The 17,362-nt window shown below is 47.3% G+C and overlaps 1 protein-coding gene across 6 annotated transcripts in view; it reads right to left on the reverse strand.

Moving 5' to 3' along the window:
- The window catches only part of PHACTR1 (phosphatase and actin regulator 1), a 513,119-nt gene that overhangs the window by 218,851 nt on the left and 276,906 nt on the right, over positions 1-17,362 (reverse strand). The window lies entirely within an intron of this gene.

Here is a 17,362-nt window from a genome sequence, read left to right on the forward strand (position 1 = left end):
TTGGAAACTACATGTAAATTCACCTGGAATTGTATTCAGGGGAATGATTGATATCGCTGCACTTTTATATCACATTATTAGTACAAAAGAGGTACCATTTGAATTTTGTACTACGGTAGTAACTATTGTCACATTTCCACCAGGACCTACTTCTGCAACCTCTACTTCTCTCACCAGACACCACCATAATCATTCAGCGGGCGGCGCTGGTGATAGAAGAGATTGACGTTTCCCCTACCTGCCAATTTTATACTTTCTCTGCCATCTTGGTTTTCACCAGGCTACCAGACCATTTTCTTGCCCAGGTTAGCTCCTCTAGCCCTTTTGTGGAAGCAATCCAGTGGACCCCCTTGTAAGACCGGATTACTGTACAGGGGTTAATGGGTGAAGGCCAGGGTTCCTCTGGTATTAGTCATATGCAGCGGCTTGCGCCATGTCAATTCGAGGTATCCCTTTTAGGCCTTTGGCCTCTGACAGATGTTACACCTATACTGCTATACCTTAGTAAAATTGTCCTGACAGTTCCCTTTAAAAAAACAAAAAACAAAAAAAAAACATTTGAAGTGATTTATCCATATAGTTCAGCACAATGCACCAGGTGCACCTGCAATTCATTAACTGCTTAGCCATTAAGCATTTTTACAGGGAAGCTATCAACAGAAAGTGATCTACTGTTTAAATCAGGTTTTTAAATTACATGTATATTTTTTATTATTTTTGCTTTTTTTTATTAATTTCACAACTGATTGAAAAAAGAAAAAGAAAATTTGTCATTTGCAATTTTCACACTGAGTGACCACAAAGGCTTTTTTCAACTGCTTATAGTCCTTTCAGGAAGATTTCTTCAAGGGTTCCTAACATCAGAAGCACTATTATGATAAAAAAAAACACCTTTATACATAGGTGATAAGAAAGGATCCACCTGTCCCAATATGTGATGACCCTGCTCTCCCTCCTTTCACAATGGCATTTTCACACACTCATTAAACACTTAAATACAAAAGATAGGTCAGGCTCTGTTCATTTTATTTATGTACATGTGTTGTTTCTTGAAACAGGAAGTTAGGTGTCTAAAAGGAATTCCAAGATTTTGTTTTATATATTTAATACAAATTAAAAAAAAAATGCCAAAATGGTTTAAAAATACACGTAACACAAAAATCTGATTTAAATGTATGGTTACTTTCTGATAATAGTTTCCCTTTAAAAAATAAATTGTAGGTTAAAGGGTTAAACTGTCCAGTGTAATATTGACGCCGGTCACATCATGGAGGGGAGATATGTATCACAGAGGTGGTTATCCTCTGTTATGTAAGCCTGGAAGCTAGCTCCAGGTGTAGTACTGAGAGGGTTAATAGGGAACAGCAGGGCCGAATTTACGAGCAGTCTTAGAGATGAGTAGACTGGCTGCTCACATATCCACATCCCAGGGCATGGTATGGTGGACATAACAGAGTCCAGGTGGATTCATTAGCAGTCTGTGTGTGAAGGTAAGACGTCCTCCTGTGTGAAGCTCTATGCTCTTATGTTCAGGATTAGCACTGCAGTGCCTTTGCTAGGACTGTCTGACCTGTTTCTCTGCAAAGAAAGGCTGTTTATTTTCCTTGTGTGTGGCTTTCTTTATGGAGACTTACGGTAATAAAGCAGACTGGACGCTTTGTTTAAAGTAGTCTCCTGTGCCTACCGCAATATGAGTCGTATCCCTGCACAGATAACATTATTGTATATGTGCCGCCCCAGCAGCAGTTGAACTGCTCGGATCCGGGGTTGCTGTGGCTCGAGGGTCTTCGGACCTGGGGGCTTGCGGCCACTTCAAATGTAAGGGGATATTTACAAAGGATGAATGATCTTGACGCCACCTGCGGGTTGCGGTAAAGGGGAGTCCCGCCACTGCCGATGGGAGTACCGGGGCAGATGGTGTGGGGCAGCCAGGTGTCAGTCCCTCTGCAGGTAGGGAAAGCCCCGGATAGTGGGGATTTGGTGAATGGGTGGCTTGGCCTTGGGAAGCAGTTGTGCAGGGGTCAGATTACTCACTGCGGTAGTCGTGGTGCTGGATCAGGTGGATTAAGCAGACACTCACACAGATAGTAAACCAAAGTATCTACGGGGGAGCCCGTCCAGGTCCTGCTCCCACCAGTGTCACCTGGTAAGTCCGGAGCCCTGTCTACGTGCACAAATTGTTTGACAGTTGTGGCCCCTTGGTTTGTGTATGGCAGCTGTGCTCTTAGTGGCTGGCACTTCAGTGGGTTGTGTATTTTTGGAGAACCCTATCCCCCGCGTTGTGCTGATGCCTCCAATCTCTGAGCTCTTGGGGAAAGTTCATAAAGAGACTATCCTCCACAAGTTAATTATCAGGTTGCGTGAAGCTACTCCCTGATCTAGGGTCCTGTACCCCACCGTGCTTGGTACCGGTAAGGTGGCTGGGCTTTCTGGTGTCAACAGTCCTTCTAGACTGCGTCTGTTACACTCCTGTCCAGTGTTCCTAATACCGGTCTCCTACTCCTGTGGTCCCGGACCACCGTCTGCGACCCAACCTGTCGCCTCCCTGGGAGTTCCAACTCCCCTGCTCCTCACTCTTTGAGGGCTAACTCTCTTCTGCACTCCACTTCCTCACTCCCACCAGTCTGCCTGACTCCTAGGTGGCTGACCGTGCTCCAACTTGACCAACCCACTGGTGTGTCTGTCCAGCCCTGGTGTGAGGTGTGGATGGGATTTGTAGTGCGGCTGTCAGTGACACTGTTGATGGGAACCTGGAACCATGGAAGGGTAGGCACTGCACGCTGGAGTACAGGATGCAGTTCCCTGTAGCACCCTGATACAATCTGGGGCGCTACATATACACATTATCTGATATATTATTAGACCTATTTTACATGTGTTCGTATCATATCCATCAGGGAACTTGTAAAATCTGAAGCTTTGACACCAGTTTGAAAAGTGAAATTAGCAATTATTTTGTTACTGATGTTATATAAAAAGTTTCCTATGCCAGTTTCCATGAGTACTAAATCTGGGATTAATTCTGCCAGCCTACATAATACAGTATAATAATAATCTTTATATAGCAGCAACATATTCTGCAGCACTTTACATACATCATAGGGGCTCACAATTTATATCCCCTATCAGTATGTCTTTGGAGTGTGGGAAGAAACCCACACAAACACGGGGAGAATATACAAACCCCTTCCAGATGGTGTCCTTCGTAGGATTTGAATCCAAGACTCCAGCATTGAAACACTGCAGTGCTAACCACTGAGCCACCATGCCGCTCAAATGGGTCTAATTCTCCATTTCTGAATTATTTGTGACCCTGTAGTCATTAAGAGAGCTCCAATGAAATCATATAATAAATAGCATAGCAAAAACATGTGACCACTGCCAACATTTATACTCTATAGTAATCTTAACGCCTTAAAAGGGGCTACACAATATTATAAACCCAAATGCAAGCACAAGTATAGGAACAAACTGAGGCCAGCATTAGTATTTCAAGGGTTAAATATACAAGCCGCGAAGAATGATTTTGCCGGCAGCCATTTTCACTAAATGAGATGCGCTACCTGCTAGGATTTTTTAATGGACAAAAATAGCTGATGTTGCCCCAGGGAACGGCAATGGTTTCCTTTTTAATATTATAATCACTATCTTGTGATTTAATTATGAAATTCAAGTACGTAGGATTATTGTGTTGATGATGTGTTTTATAAGAGGCATGATGATTTATTATAGCTTAGCTGACCAAACATAAATTCCAGTCTTTTAATTGCACGGTATAACACTGGATATGCTTTCATAGGCAAATCTGACTTTCAAATGATATGAAGAACGAGCGGACTTTACGGAGGTTTACAAACCAGAAATCTCCGTATAGAAGAAGGTGGCATACTAATGTGCCGACACTAGCAGCCATTTACAATCGCTTTGGTTCATAGACAAGCGATGATGATTGACAAGAGGAAGCAGCATCTTTACCAAGCTTTTCATGTTCTCCGTAGCCTGTCCTCGCAGCACAGCTGCATTATAACATTGGGGAACTATGAATATTCCTTATTTATCTAGATTACAAATTAGGATCAGCTCCTGGTCAAAGACAATTAAAATTATGGCATGTAATATGGATGCAATGATCACTCAAAGAGGAAAACTGCCCCCCCCCAAAAAAAAAGACCATTAGAGAACCATTTACGTAAACTGACAGGATTTTTTATTTAATTTTATTAATGTTCTAGGAAATGTAAGCAGAATGAATTTTTATGAAAGGCTGACTGATTCTTTGACATGGAGCCGCACAACCTGGAATAAACACTGAAAGGGGTTATCCACTACTTGGACATTAATGGCTCCTTAGGATAGGTCATCAATGTCTGATCGGCCAGGATCTGCATGCCACATCCTCAACGATCAGCCGATCCCAGTCCTGGCGGCAGCAGCAGGAGGCCTGAAATGCTCAGTCCCCAAGCTGCTCCGTCTTCTGATAGTGGCCACAGCCAGGTACTGCACATCCACCTCCTATTGATTAGAATAGGAGGCGGATGTGCAGTACTCAGCCATGGCTGCAGTCAGAAGATGGAGCAGCACTGGAATTGAGCAGTTCCAGCCGCCTGCTGCCACCATCGGGACCAAGATCAGCTGATACGCAAGGGCGGCATTTAGGACCCCGGCCGATCAGACATTGATGATCTATTCTAAGGATAGGCCAACAATGTCAAAGTAGTGGATAACTCCCTTTAATAATTAATTTTATGGATTGTCTACATGGAATTGTACTGCCAAAGGTTAAAATCATGGTTTTATTTAGATATGCCAATTGCTTCTTCAGAGAGGAAGAGGTAAGGAACTATATTTCCACTTATTGGATGGAGCAATATCACTACAACATGATTTAGGATAAGAAGCCAAACCAAGAATTAAATCCAAATTGAGTGAGTTTCTGGTTTGGCTTCGGATCATTGATAGGTTGATATTGACTTTTAGGATTGCTCCGTCCAATAGGTGGCACTAGAGTTTCTTCAGCGCTCTATTGGGAGACCCAGACGATTGGGGTATAGCTACTGCCCTCTGGAGGCCACACAAAGCACTACATTAAAAGTGCAAGGCCCCTCCCCCTCTGGCTATACCCCCCCCGTGGTATCACGGGTTCTCCAGTTTTAGCTTTGTGTGCGAAGGAGGTCAGACATTCCATGCATAGCTCCACAGATTTTAGTCAGCAGTAGCTGCTGACTGTTTCGGATGGAAGAAAAGAGGACACATATAGTGTCCCCAGCATGCTCCCTTCTCACCCCTGGATGGTGTTGTAAGGTTGAGGTACCTATTGCTGGTACAGGGCTGGAGCCTGACATGCTGTTTTCCTTCCACATCCCCTAGTAGGGCTCTGTGGAAGTGGGATCCTGCCGGCCTCTCAGCTCTGACGCCGGGCTCCATCCACAGACCCATTAGAACCTGATGGAGACGGAGCAGGAGTACGATCAGGGACAGGCCCTGCATCATACAGGTACTCTGTGTCCCCGGCAGGCACAGACACACTCCGGGCTGGCTGGGTGTTGTAGTGCGCCGGGGACCGCAACGTGGAGTTGGTGTCCCTACAGATTACTGGGGGACTTTTTTGTGTATGGGAACGCAGCGCCGACCCCCTCTGGACCGGGCGGCGCTGCTGTGACTTGTGGTGCGCCGGGGATCCGCCGTCCGCGCTTTTACGGCGGCGGCGGTTATAAATTTAGTCCCCGGCTTTTTGGGCCTAGGACGCCGGCAGCTCCGTTTCGTTCCCGCCCCCACCCTGTCATTCAGGGTAGGGGAGAGACGCTGTTCGCTAGCAGCGACGAGGGCTGGAGCCTGATTTACATGCTCCAGCCCTCTCACTTGGCACAGAGGGAAGCAGGCTTCCCGCTCTTGGCCAGGAACGCCCAGGGCCCGCCCCCCTTCCTCTCTCGAGACGCCGGCAGCCATTACATGCATGCCTGGCTGGAGGAAGGACGCAAGGCTCTGGGAGACCTGGACTAGGGGCTATCTGGCGACCACACACCCGTTTTTTTAAGCGGGCGGTAAGCGATTTTTCTGTGCTGGTCCCTCTAGTGCCTCACGGTGTATCGGTGTACTGTGTACAGATATATAGATATTGTATTGCTTGCACTGTGAGGTCGCTTCTGGCTGCATATCCCAGATCGCTCTGTGGAAGCAGCAACATGTCATCCTCAAAACGCAAGGCGGCCAAGGCAAAAAGGGCTGTGTATACTGCGTGTGCTGCATGTGGGGCTAATCTACCAGCAGGCTCCGATGACCCCCATTGTGTGCAATGCTCCGACCCGGTGCTGCTTCGCCAGCCGGAGTCAGGAGAGGTAGCGACCCAGGCTGAGACGCTTGTAAGTTCTGCCCCGGTGACAGGGACGGACTTTGCAGTTTTTGCAGATAATATGTCTGTATCTATGGCAAAAATCCTTGAAACCTTGCAATCTATGCATGGGGCTCAGTCTCTGGGCACGGCGAGGCCTCTGTCCTCAGGTCCCCCTTACTTAGAATGTATCCAGCCCACAGGGGGGTCCCCGGCTTCACAGGCCGAGGATTATGACTCAGATGATGGCCCCAGCCACCCTAAGCGAGCTCGCTGGGAAAGACCCTCGACGTCTTCACACTGCTCAGGGTCTCAGCGCAATCAGTCTCCCTGTGATGGGTCTGATGAGAGTGATCAGGAATCCACTCCTGGAACCCCTCTCAACCTGGATACCCCTGATGGGGATGCCATGGTAAACGACCTTATCTCAGCCATCAATAGGCTGTTGGATATTTCTCCCCCAGCCCCTTCAGCAGAAGAGGCAGCGGCAGAGCAGGAGAAGTTTCGTTTCCTTTATCCCAAGCGTAAATTGAGTGCTTTGTTAGATCACTCTGACTTCAGAGAATCAATCCAGAAGCACGACGCTCACCCAGAAAGGCGTTTCTCTAAACGATCTAAAGATACGCGTTTCCCTTTCCCCCCTGAGGTGGTCAAGCGCTGGACACAGTGTCCAAAGGTAGACCCCCCGATTTCCAAACTTGCAGCCAGATCCATAGTTGCAGTGGAGGATGGCGCTTCACTTAAAGATGCCAATGACAGACAGATGGACCTTTGGTTAAAATCTGTCTATGAAGCTATCGGCGCGTCGTTTGCTCCGGCATTCGCAGCCGTATGGGCACTCCAGGCTATTTCAGCTGGCTTAGCAAAAGTGGATGCTATCATGCATCCAGCAGTGCCGCAAGTGGCGCACCTTACCACGCAGATGTCGGCGTTTGCGTCTTACGCTATCAATGCGGTCCTAGAATCTACCAGTCGCACCTCAATGGCGTCCGCCAATTCGGTAGTTTTGCGCAGAGCCTTGTGGTTAAAGGACTGGAAAGCAGATGCTGGTTCCAAGAAATGTTTAACCAGTTTGCCTTTGTCTAGAGATAGACTGTTTGGCGAGCCATTGGCTGACATCATTAAGCAGTCCAAGGGTAAAGACTCCTCTTTACCACAACCCAGAACATCCAAACCTCAGCAGAAAAAGTGGCAGCAGAGGTTTCAGTCCTTTCGAGGTTCGGGCAAGACACCATTTACCTCGTCCAAAGGGACTCAGAGGACGCAAAGAAACTCAGATTCGTGGCGGACTCACACACGCCCCAAGAAAGCAAATGGAGGTACCGCTTCCAAAGCGGCTACCTCATGACTTCCAGCCCCCCCCCTCCGCATCGCCGGTCGGGGGCAGGCTCTCCCGCTTTTCCGGCATTTGGATGTCACAGGTCAAAGACCGGTGGGTGACGGACATTTTGTCTCGCGGGTACAGAATCGAGTTCAATTCTCGTCCTCCAGCTCGGTTCTTCAGAACCTCCCCACGTCCAGACCGAGCAGATGCTCTGCTGCAGGCGGTGGATTCCCTAAAAGCGGAAGGAGTGGTTATCCCAGTCCCTCCTCAGGAACAAGGGCAAGGGTTTTACTCCAATCTCTTTGTGGTTCCAAAAAAGGACGGCTCGTTCCGTCCTGTTCTGGACCTAAAACGGCTCAACAAACATGTGCACGCCAGGAGGTTCCGGATGGAAACCCTCCGCTCTGTCATTGCCTCAATGTCCAGAGGAGACTTCCTTGCCTCAATAGACATCAAAGATGCTTATCTCCACGTGCCAATTGCTACAGAACATCAACGTTTTCTACGTTTTGTGATAGGAGACGACCATTTTCAGTTCGTAGCTCTTCCATTTGGTCTGGCGACAGCCCCACGGGTCTTCACCAAGGTCATGGCGGCGGTGGTAGCAGTCTTGCACTCTCAGGGACACTCGGTGATCCCTTACCTAGACGACTTATTGGTCAAAGCTCCCTCTCAGGAGGCATGTCAGCACAGCCTGAATGCTACGCTGGAGACTCTACAGTCTTTCGGATGGATCATCAACTTTCCAAAGTCGATCCTATCACCGACTCAGTCACTAACGTATCTTGGCATGGAGTTTCATACTCTAGCAGCGATAGTGAAGCTTCCGCTGGACAAGCAGCGGTCACTACAGACAGGGGTGCAATCTCTTCTGCAGGGCCAGTTGCATCCCTTGCGGCGCCTCATGCATTTCCTAGGGAAGATGGTGGCAGCCATGGAAGCAGTTCCCTTTGCGCAGTTTCATCTGCGCCCACTTCAATGGGACATTCTCCGTCAATGGGACGGGAAGTCAACGTCCCTGGACAGGAAAGTCTCGCTTTCCCAGACGGCCAAGGACTCCCTACAATGGTGGCTCCTTCCCACCTCATTGTCTCAGGGAAGATCCTTCCTGCCCCCATCCTGGGCAGTAGTCACGACAGATGCGAGTCTGTCAGGGTGGGGAGCAGTATTTCTCCACCACAGGGCTCAGGGGACGTGGACTCCGCAGGAGTCCACCCTTCAGATCAATGTTCTGGAGATCAGAGCAGTGTATCTTGCTCTACTGGCCTTCCAACAGTGGCTGGAAGGAAAGCAGATCCGAATCCAATCGGACAACTCCACAGCGGTGGCATACATCAACCACCAAGGAGGGACGCGCAGTCGGCAAGCCTTCCAAGAAGTCCGGCGCATTCTAATGTGGGTGGAGGACAGAGCATCCACCATATCCGCGGTTCACATCCCAGGCGTAGAAAACTGGGAAGCAGACTTCCTCAGTCGCCAGGGCATGGACGCAGGGGAATGGTCCCTTCACCCGGACGTGTTTCAGGAAATCTGTCGCCGCTGGGGAGTGCCGGACGTCGACCTAATGGCATCCCGGCACAACAACAAGGTCCCGGCATTCATGGCGAGGTCGCGCGATCAAAGAGCTCTGGCGGCAGACGCCTTGGTTCAAGATTGGTCGCAGTTTCAGCTCCCATACGTGTTTCCGCCTCTGGCGCTCTTGCCCAGAGTGCTACGCAAGATCAGATCCGAGTGCAGCCGCGTCATACTCGTCGCTCCAGACTGGCCGAGGAGGTCGTGGTATCCGGATCTGTGGCATCTCACGATCGGTCGACCGTGGTCACTGCCAGACCGACCAGACTTACTGTCCCAAGGGCCGTTTTTCCATCAGAATTCTGCGGCCCTGAACCTGACTGTGTGGCCATTGAGTCCTGGATCCTAGCATCTGCTGGATTATCTCAGGGAGTCGTTGCCACAATGAGACAAGCTAGAAAGTCGAATTCGGCTAAGATCTACCACAGAACGTGGAAGATTTTCTTGTCCTGGTGCTCTGCTCAGGGAGTGTCTCCCTGGCCATTTGCATTGCCCAAGTTTCTTTCCTTCCTGCAATCGGGGTTAGAAAAGGGCTTGTCGCTCAGCTCCCTTAAAGGGCAAGTTTCGGCACTATCCGTGTTTTTTCAGAAGCGTCTAGCACGTCTTCCTAAGGTGCGCACGTTCCTGCAGGGGGTCTGTCATATTGTGCCCCCGTACAAGCGACCGTTAGATCCATGGGATCTGAACAGGGTACTAGTTGCTCTCCAGAAGCCGCCCTTCGAGCCTCTGAAGGAAGTTTCCTTTTCTCGGCTGTCGCAGAAAGTGGCGTTTCTTGTTGCGATCACATCGCTTCGGCGAGTGTCTGAGCTGGCAGCTCTGTCATCCAAGGCTCCCTTCCTGGTGTTCCACCAGGACAAGGTTGTGCTGCGCCCCATTCCGGAGTTTCTTCCTAAGGTCGTATCCTCTTTTCATCTTAATCAGGATATTTCCTTGCCTTCTTTTTACCCTCATCCGGTTCACCGGTATGAAAAGGACTTACGTTTACTAGATCTGGTGAGAGCACTCAGAATCTACATTTCCCGCACGGCGCCCATACGCCGTGCCGATGCACTTTTCGTCCTTGTCGCTGGTCCGCGCAAGGGGTTGCAGGCTTCTAAAGCCACCCTGGCTCGATGGATCAAAGAACCAATTCTAGAGGCCTACCGTTCTGCGGGGCTTCCGGTTCCTTCAAAAGCCCACTCCACCAGAGCCGTGGGTGCGTCCTGGGCATTACGTCACCAGGCTTCGGCTCAACAGGTGTGCCAGGCAGCTACCTGGTCCAGTCTGCACACTTTCACCAAGCATTATCAGGTGCATACCTATGCTTCGGCGGATGCCAGCTTAGGTAGAAGAGTCCTGCAGGCGGCAGTGACACCCCCGTAGGGGAGGGCTGTTTTGCAGCTCTAACATGAGGTATTTATTTACCCACCCAGGGACAGCTTTTGGACGTCCCAATCGTCTGGGTCTCCCAATAGAGCGCTGAAGAAGAAGGGAATTTTGTTACTTACCGTAAATTCCTTTTCTTCTAGCTCTTATTGGGAGACCCAGCACCCGCCCTGTTGTCCTTCGGGATGTTTTTTTGTTGTTTGCGGGTACACATGTTGTTCATGTTGAACGGTTTTTCAGTTCTCCGATGTTATTCGGAGTTAATTTGTTTAAACCAGTTATTGGCTTCCTCCTTCTTGCTTTGGCACTAAAACTGGAGAACCCGTGATACCACGGGGGGGGTATAGCCAGAGGGGGAGGGGCCTTGCACTTTTAATGTAGTGCTTTGTGTGGCCTCCAGAGGGCAGTAGCTATACCCCAATCGTCTGGGTCTCCCAATAAGAGCTAGAAGAAAAGGAATTTACGGTAAGTAACAAAATTCCCTTCTTCTTCAGTCTTCATCCTCTCTATAGAGGCAATTTGCATATATACATTCCTGGAGGAGCATAGCCTATAAGTCTCCTCATGTGAGCGTGGCACTCTCCACAAGGAGAAACATTCCTCCTTGGGTGTTATTCATAAAACCAAACTATTTCACTATTTGCTTACATACTTTCAAACAAATATTTTATTTGGAGACACCAGTACAGCTGAAAAATATGTTAGGTATATGACCTGTCATCAGAACACAGCGTGGATGTTTTTCTTGACTTAATGGTTGTACCAAACACGTTAGGAACTTAGGATGTGTATGAACAGAATAACTTGGCATACGTGTCTAGCCTTAGGGGATCATTCTGACAAGTGTATTATATGTGTGCTGTTTGTCTTAGGCTAGGTTCACATTTCCGTTGTTTTGCATCAGTCACATGCGTTGCTTTACGCATGTGACTGATGCGTAGTACAACGGATGACAAAGAACAGAATTCATTGTCGGACTCCGTTGTGTGCGGGGGGCGGAGCGCGAGAGGGCAGAGCCGAGCGGGGCCGTGGCGCTGAGGACGTCAGTGCCGCGGGGACTGCAGGGCTGGGGACAAGTGAGTGTGTGTGAGTGTGTGTGAGTGTGAGTGTGTGTGAGTGTGAGTGTGTGTGTGTGTGTACACATGCGGAGTGCGGGAGGGGCGGAGCCGAGTGGGGAAGTGTCGGGCTCCCTGCACACGTATCCAGGGTAAATATCCGGTAACTAAAAGCAAAGCACTTTTTGCTTGGTTACCTGATATTTATCTTGGATACCAGCGTACACCGCTTAGCGCTGGCTCCCTGCACACATAACCAGTGTAAATATCGGGTAACTAACCAAAGTGCATTGCTTGGTTACCCGATGTGTATCCTGGTTATGGTTGCAAAGAGCCAGAGAGAGCATGCGCAGCAAAATCCTACGGATTGCGCTGCTCAAAAAACATTACAGGCTGCGTTGCTCCCGCCCGGCGGTCAGTTAAAAAACGACTGACCGCGATGCAGCGGATGCAACGCAGCATCATCAGTCACAATCCGTCACTAATAGAAGTCTATGGGGAAAAACTGGATTCCTGCAAAATATTTTGCAGGATACCGTAATTCCTCAAGGCAACGGATTGTGACTGATGCAAAACAACGGAAGTGTGAACCTAGACTTAGGGAGCAGTTACACGGACGAAAATCGCATCACAATGCTCAGACTCCCCAGAGGCTCTCCTGACCCAAACGTGACAGCTGCATAGAAATATATGCTGTCACGCTCAGGTCAGGAGAGCCGTCGGCTAGTCCAAGCACTGTGATGCGATCGTCGTCCACTAATTATTCACCCTTAAATATGTTGTTTGAACAGCTATATTGAATAGGGGCGTTCAGTAGACAATTCTTCCCACAGACTGAGTGACCGTGTGAAAAAAAATCTCAGCGGGCACTATTCTGCTCTGTATTTTGGATGAGACTCATCTATTCAAATCTATTAGTGCATAAAAAAAATCGGATTCCTTACGGATCATCTGCATTACATCTTAGGATACCTTGCAATTCTTAACATAAGAAACTGGATTTACTCTTGTACATTTTTAGACTGTTGAAGTATAAAAACCTATGCAATACGGATTTCATGTAGATATCAGAAATGGACACAGGGATAGAAAACAAATGACATTCCAGATGAAAGCCGTCCACTGTAAATTGATGAAAATGGGGTAATTTTCTATACGTTTGTAGGAACTTGGCCTAAGACGAGCACTTCTTATGGCCGTGGACCACATACAGACAGCACACTTGTTAGTCAATGTGCTATTGCACTTGAGCATTTTTCAATATGGTCCGAATGAGGGAATGGCAGCATTTACTAGTCTTATGTCTTATTCAGATCAGACAGTGCTTATTTTATTGGCACAATCCTGCAATGTGAACAAGTGCACAGAGCTCTACATAGGTCTAGACACAATCGAAATTTGTTGACATGACTTGTTCAAGAACATTCATAGAAAATGTTGATATTTGTGTGAGCCCGGCCTAACTGTATGCAGAGGTGGACTGACCTTCCAAGCATTTAAAAAGCTGGTCCACGTCCTAAAATGTTTGTTCTAAATATCACACACCCTAACATCTTTATTATATATTACCCTACACTTCTCCCATCTAGCTAGACCCTAGTTGTGTTTCTTTACTCAACGTTCTGTTACGTTTTGTTTGAGAGATGTCTCAAATGGGACGTAACAGGAGGCTGGGGCAGTCTTCATTCTCCACAGCAAAACAAGAATGCCGCGGAGACACCATCACATGTTTCTCAACGCTGGCAGGAAACTAGCCAGGTCTTTCACCAGGAAGGAACAACCACGGGAAGGGTAGTCTCCAATCAAGGAAACCGCCTAAACTAAAACATGGTATCCATCCACAGACAGCTGTTTCGGGGTATTTGCCCCTCATCAGTGTGGAGTAAGAAACTGGCTAGTGGGAGCAATGACGAGTAGAAGACTACATTGGTAAGGATGGTTGACAATGAGGAGATCAACATCCAACACCGCGGAGACACCACCACGTGTTTCTCAACGCAGTGACACTAGAACAAGGCCCCCTGGGAAAATATGCAAAACAAGAATGCCGCGGAGACACCATCACATGTTTCTCAATGCTGGCAGGAAACTAACCAGGTCTTTCACCGGGAAGGAACAACCACAGGAAGGGCAGTTTTCAATCAAGGAAACCGCCTATACCAAAACATGGTATCTATCCACAGACAGCTGTTTCGGGGTATTTGCCCCTCATCAGTGTGGAGTAGGAAACTGGTTAGTGAGAGCAATGCCTAGTAGAAGACTACATAGGTAAGGATGGTTGACCTCGGGGAGATCAACATCCAACACCTCGGAGACACTATCACGTGTTTCTCAACGCAGTGACACTAGAACAAGGCCCCCTAGGAAAATATGCAAAAATATGGAGGGGGCTATTGCTGGATGGTAAAACTGCAGACTGATGGCTTGCATAGAGCACTGTTCACACTAGCAGACGCACAGTCACAAACCCGCAGCCTATTAGGCGACGCCCATACTATTGGATCAGGCAGGCTGCCAAGCCGTACCCCAGTATGCAGTTTTACCATCCAGCAATCGCCTCCTCCATGTTTGGAAGTTTGTGTGATTTGCTCCTCCTGCACCTGTGATGCCTCCATTTAGTGGGGGTTTAGCTGTATCCTGCTGGAGTAGTAGTCTTTTGACCTGGGCAATATACAGCTGCAGTTCCATCTTTGCTGTAAGTAAAAGAAATGCAAAACATAAAATCTTGCTATTATTGCTCAGTTTTCACTCCAATAACACAGCAAAAAGACTCAGTGTGCACATACCATTTTAAGCTCTGTGCACATGTTGCTTTTTTTTGCGTTTTGCCAGCAAAGGCAATGAGAATCTTGTTCCATGAGTTACATGCACATGTTGAGTATTTTCTCCTTGCAGATTCGGTGCAGAAAATAATCTGAACCTTGTCAATTCTTTCAGTGTTTTTGCAGCGTTTTTTCACTCATGGACTTCAATTCATAAAACTCATCAAAGTTGCTGCAAAAACACATAAAAACCGCCCGGATTTGCCCTGTGATTTTTTTTCCAAGAGATGCAGAAGTGTCTGCAACCGAAAATGCAACGTATGCACATACCCAAGCGGTTTTGCAGAGTTTTTGAAGCTTTTAAGAACAGATTTTTTTTCCTGAAGCTTTTATTTTTTATTTTTTGCAGCCTTTTGATTGGACAATGCCTAGTTTGGATCTGATTCCAGCAGAAGCCACTTGACAGACAGAAGTGACATGCAGTTTCTTTTTTACTACAAGGAGTTTTTCAGAAACTCAAGCAAAAAAGCCAAACAAAAACGCTCAAAAGACTTAACATAGGATGAGCAAAGCAGGATCACGATAAACTTGAATATGAAGAATCTTTCAAGTGTTTTTTTAGCAATTTTTCATGCATTTTTTTTTGGAGAGGGGAGTAAATTCACTCCAAAAAAATATGAAGACTCCAGATAAGTACTAAACAACAGCACACAGAATGTTTAAGGGTCTGTAGTTTGTGTCACCCACCTATACATGGCCCTGGCATGTGTCTGAGATCTTAAAGGGAACCAGTCACAAGGTTTTTAACTTATGAGCAGCAGTCACCACCAGGGAGCCATTATATACACCATTCCAGAATACTGTATATAAAAGCCCAGGCCACTTTGTATAGCGTAAAAAATACCTTTATAATACTCATCTAGGGGTGGTCCGGTCCAATGGGTGTTGTTGTGCTCTCGCTCCAGTGCCTATTCCATCTTGTGCTATCGCCGTCATCCTGCCCAGCCCCATGTGCATGACGTGTCCAGGGTCTCCACTGTGCTCCTGCGCATGTGCACTTTGATCTGCCCGGCTGAGGGCGCAGCAAAGTACTGTAGTGCGCATGTGCGGGCGGCCTTTGACCTTTCCTTGCACATTACAGTACTTTGCTCTGCCCTCAGCTGGGCCTATCAAAGTGCGCATGCGTAAGAGCACAATTGCGGCCTCTGTGTTAATGATGTAGGACGCGTCATGCATTGGGGGCTGGGCAGGAGGACGGCGATAGCACAAGATGAAGGAGGCGCTGAACCAAGAGCAGTGATATCCATCTGCCTGGACCGCCCCCCATAGGAGAGTATAATAAAGATGCTTTTTATGTTATACAGCGTAGCCTGGGCTCTTATATACAGTATTCTAGAATGCAGTATATAAGAGCTGACTGGTGGTGGCCACCTCTCATAAGGGAAAATCCAGATGACAGGTTCCCTTTAAATGTTGTCACAAGGAATTTCTTAGTAGATATATTCATTCCGGCTGCTTTTATCATACCCTAGTATTTCATATGCAAATGATTCCCTCACAATAGTGTGGGATTGTTCTTATTTCTGTGTCAATGTTTAGGTTATTGCTGATACAATATGGTTTGTTGTTATTACATGCACCGATAATTAGCATCTGACTCTGCACATAGTCATGTCTGTCACTGTGTACCATCCACTTTCACCTACATATTTTATAGCTGCTCATTTGGAGGTGGCTTTATAGGGAGCGATGTATCACCCAAACCACATTGTCAGCTCAGCAATCTTGGACAGATTTCTCTCCCGGAGTATTAGGAACAGCAGTGGGATTATACCAACCTTAATTATTTGCTCCCATCTGTTCATTAAAAGAACCTACATCCTGTCTTGAAGAAAACTTTATTTCTACTAATATAAATGTACTAGGTCTGACTGGAGAGAATAGTATTAGATTATTGGAAAAGACTTGCACATTGCATGGCATTAAGAGTGCCTGTCATCAATGGTGGCATGTGGGCACTGGATGATTGGCGCAGCTCCACACTGATGACTAGTGTCCTCGCTATTCTTGTTAGGATAATTCGCAAGATTTCACACATAAAGTCACATGAATGTACATATGTGTTATACAAAACTATATAAACATTTACAGAACTGCGCAAAAGGTTAAGACATCATGAGAAAAAATGCAATGTTAATACTTTAATTTTTATCAACTAACATTATGTAAAGTGGATGAGCAATATAACAAAATATAAAGTGGATGAAATATTGTGACCACCCTACGGGGCCTTTTGACATGCACCAAACTGTCATACTCCACCAACTTTAAGCCACCATGCATGGAGGCATTAAGACTCTCTTTGAAACTTTCACATATATTCAGAAGGATAGATACTAGGGGGCTGTTAAAATGAGACCCATGAGGTAGGACGTTAAAAGATCGTTTTTTTAAAAAAAAATCCTCTGAGCTGTGACATTGTCTTACTACCAGACATTTAAGAAGAATGAGGTTAAGGGTACGCGCACACGAGCGTGAAAAAGAGACGAGTGCAATGTGAGAAAAGCTCACATTGCACTCTGACCAATGTTAGGCAATGAGAGCAGTTAGTCAGCTTTTCTCGCATCCAGATTCTGGATGCGAGAAAAGTCGCAACATGCTGCAATTTTCTGCTAGAGCCGTATCCCTCGCACCCTTTCAAGTGCATGGGTGCGAGAGAAACATCAGACTGCCCATCAGATGTTATTCCAGTGCAGTGCGATATACGCACAGGCTGACAATGGAGGAGATGGGGGGATTAACCCCTTCCTCTCCTCCACAGTGCCTGCTCTCAACTTCACAGCTGAGACCCGATTGCAAGATTGAGTCACAGTCACATGATACTCGGCTCACGCTCGCAGCAGAGCCTGATCCGGGGGTCATTAGCATATCACATCCGTGCTCTCGCATCGGATGC

Source organism: Anomaloglossus baeobatrachus, chromosome 6 (genome assembly GCF_048569485.1).
Source record: "Anomaloglossus baeobatrachus isolate aAnoBae1 chromosome 6, aAnoBae1.hap1, whole genome shotgun sequence".
NCBI classification, from domain to species: Eukaryota; Metazoa; Chordata; class Amphibia; order Anura; family Aromobatidae; genus Anomaloglossus; species Anomaloglossus baeobatrachus.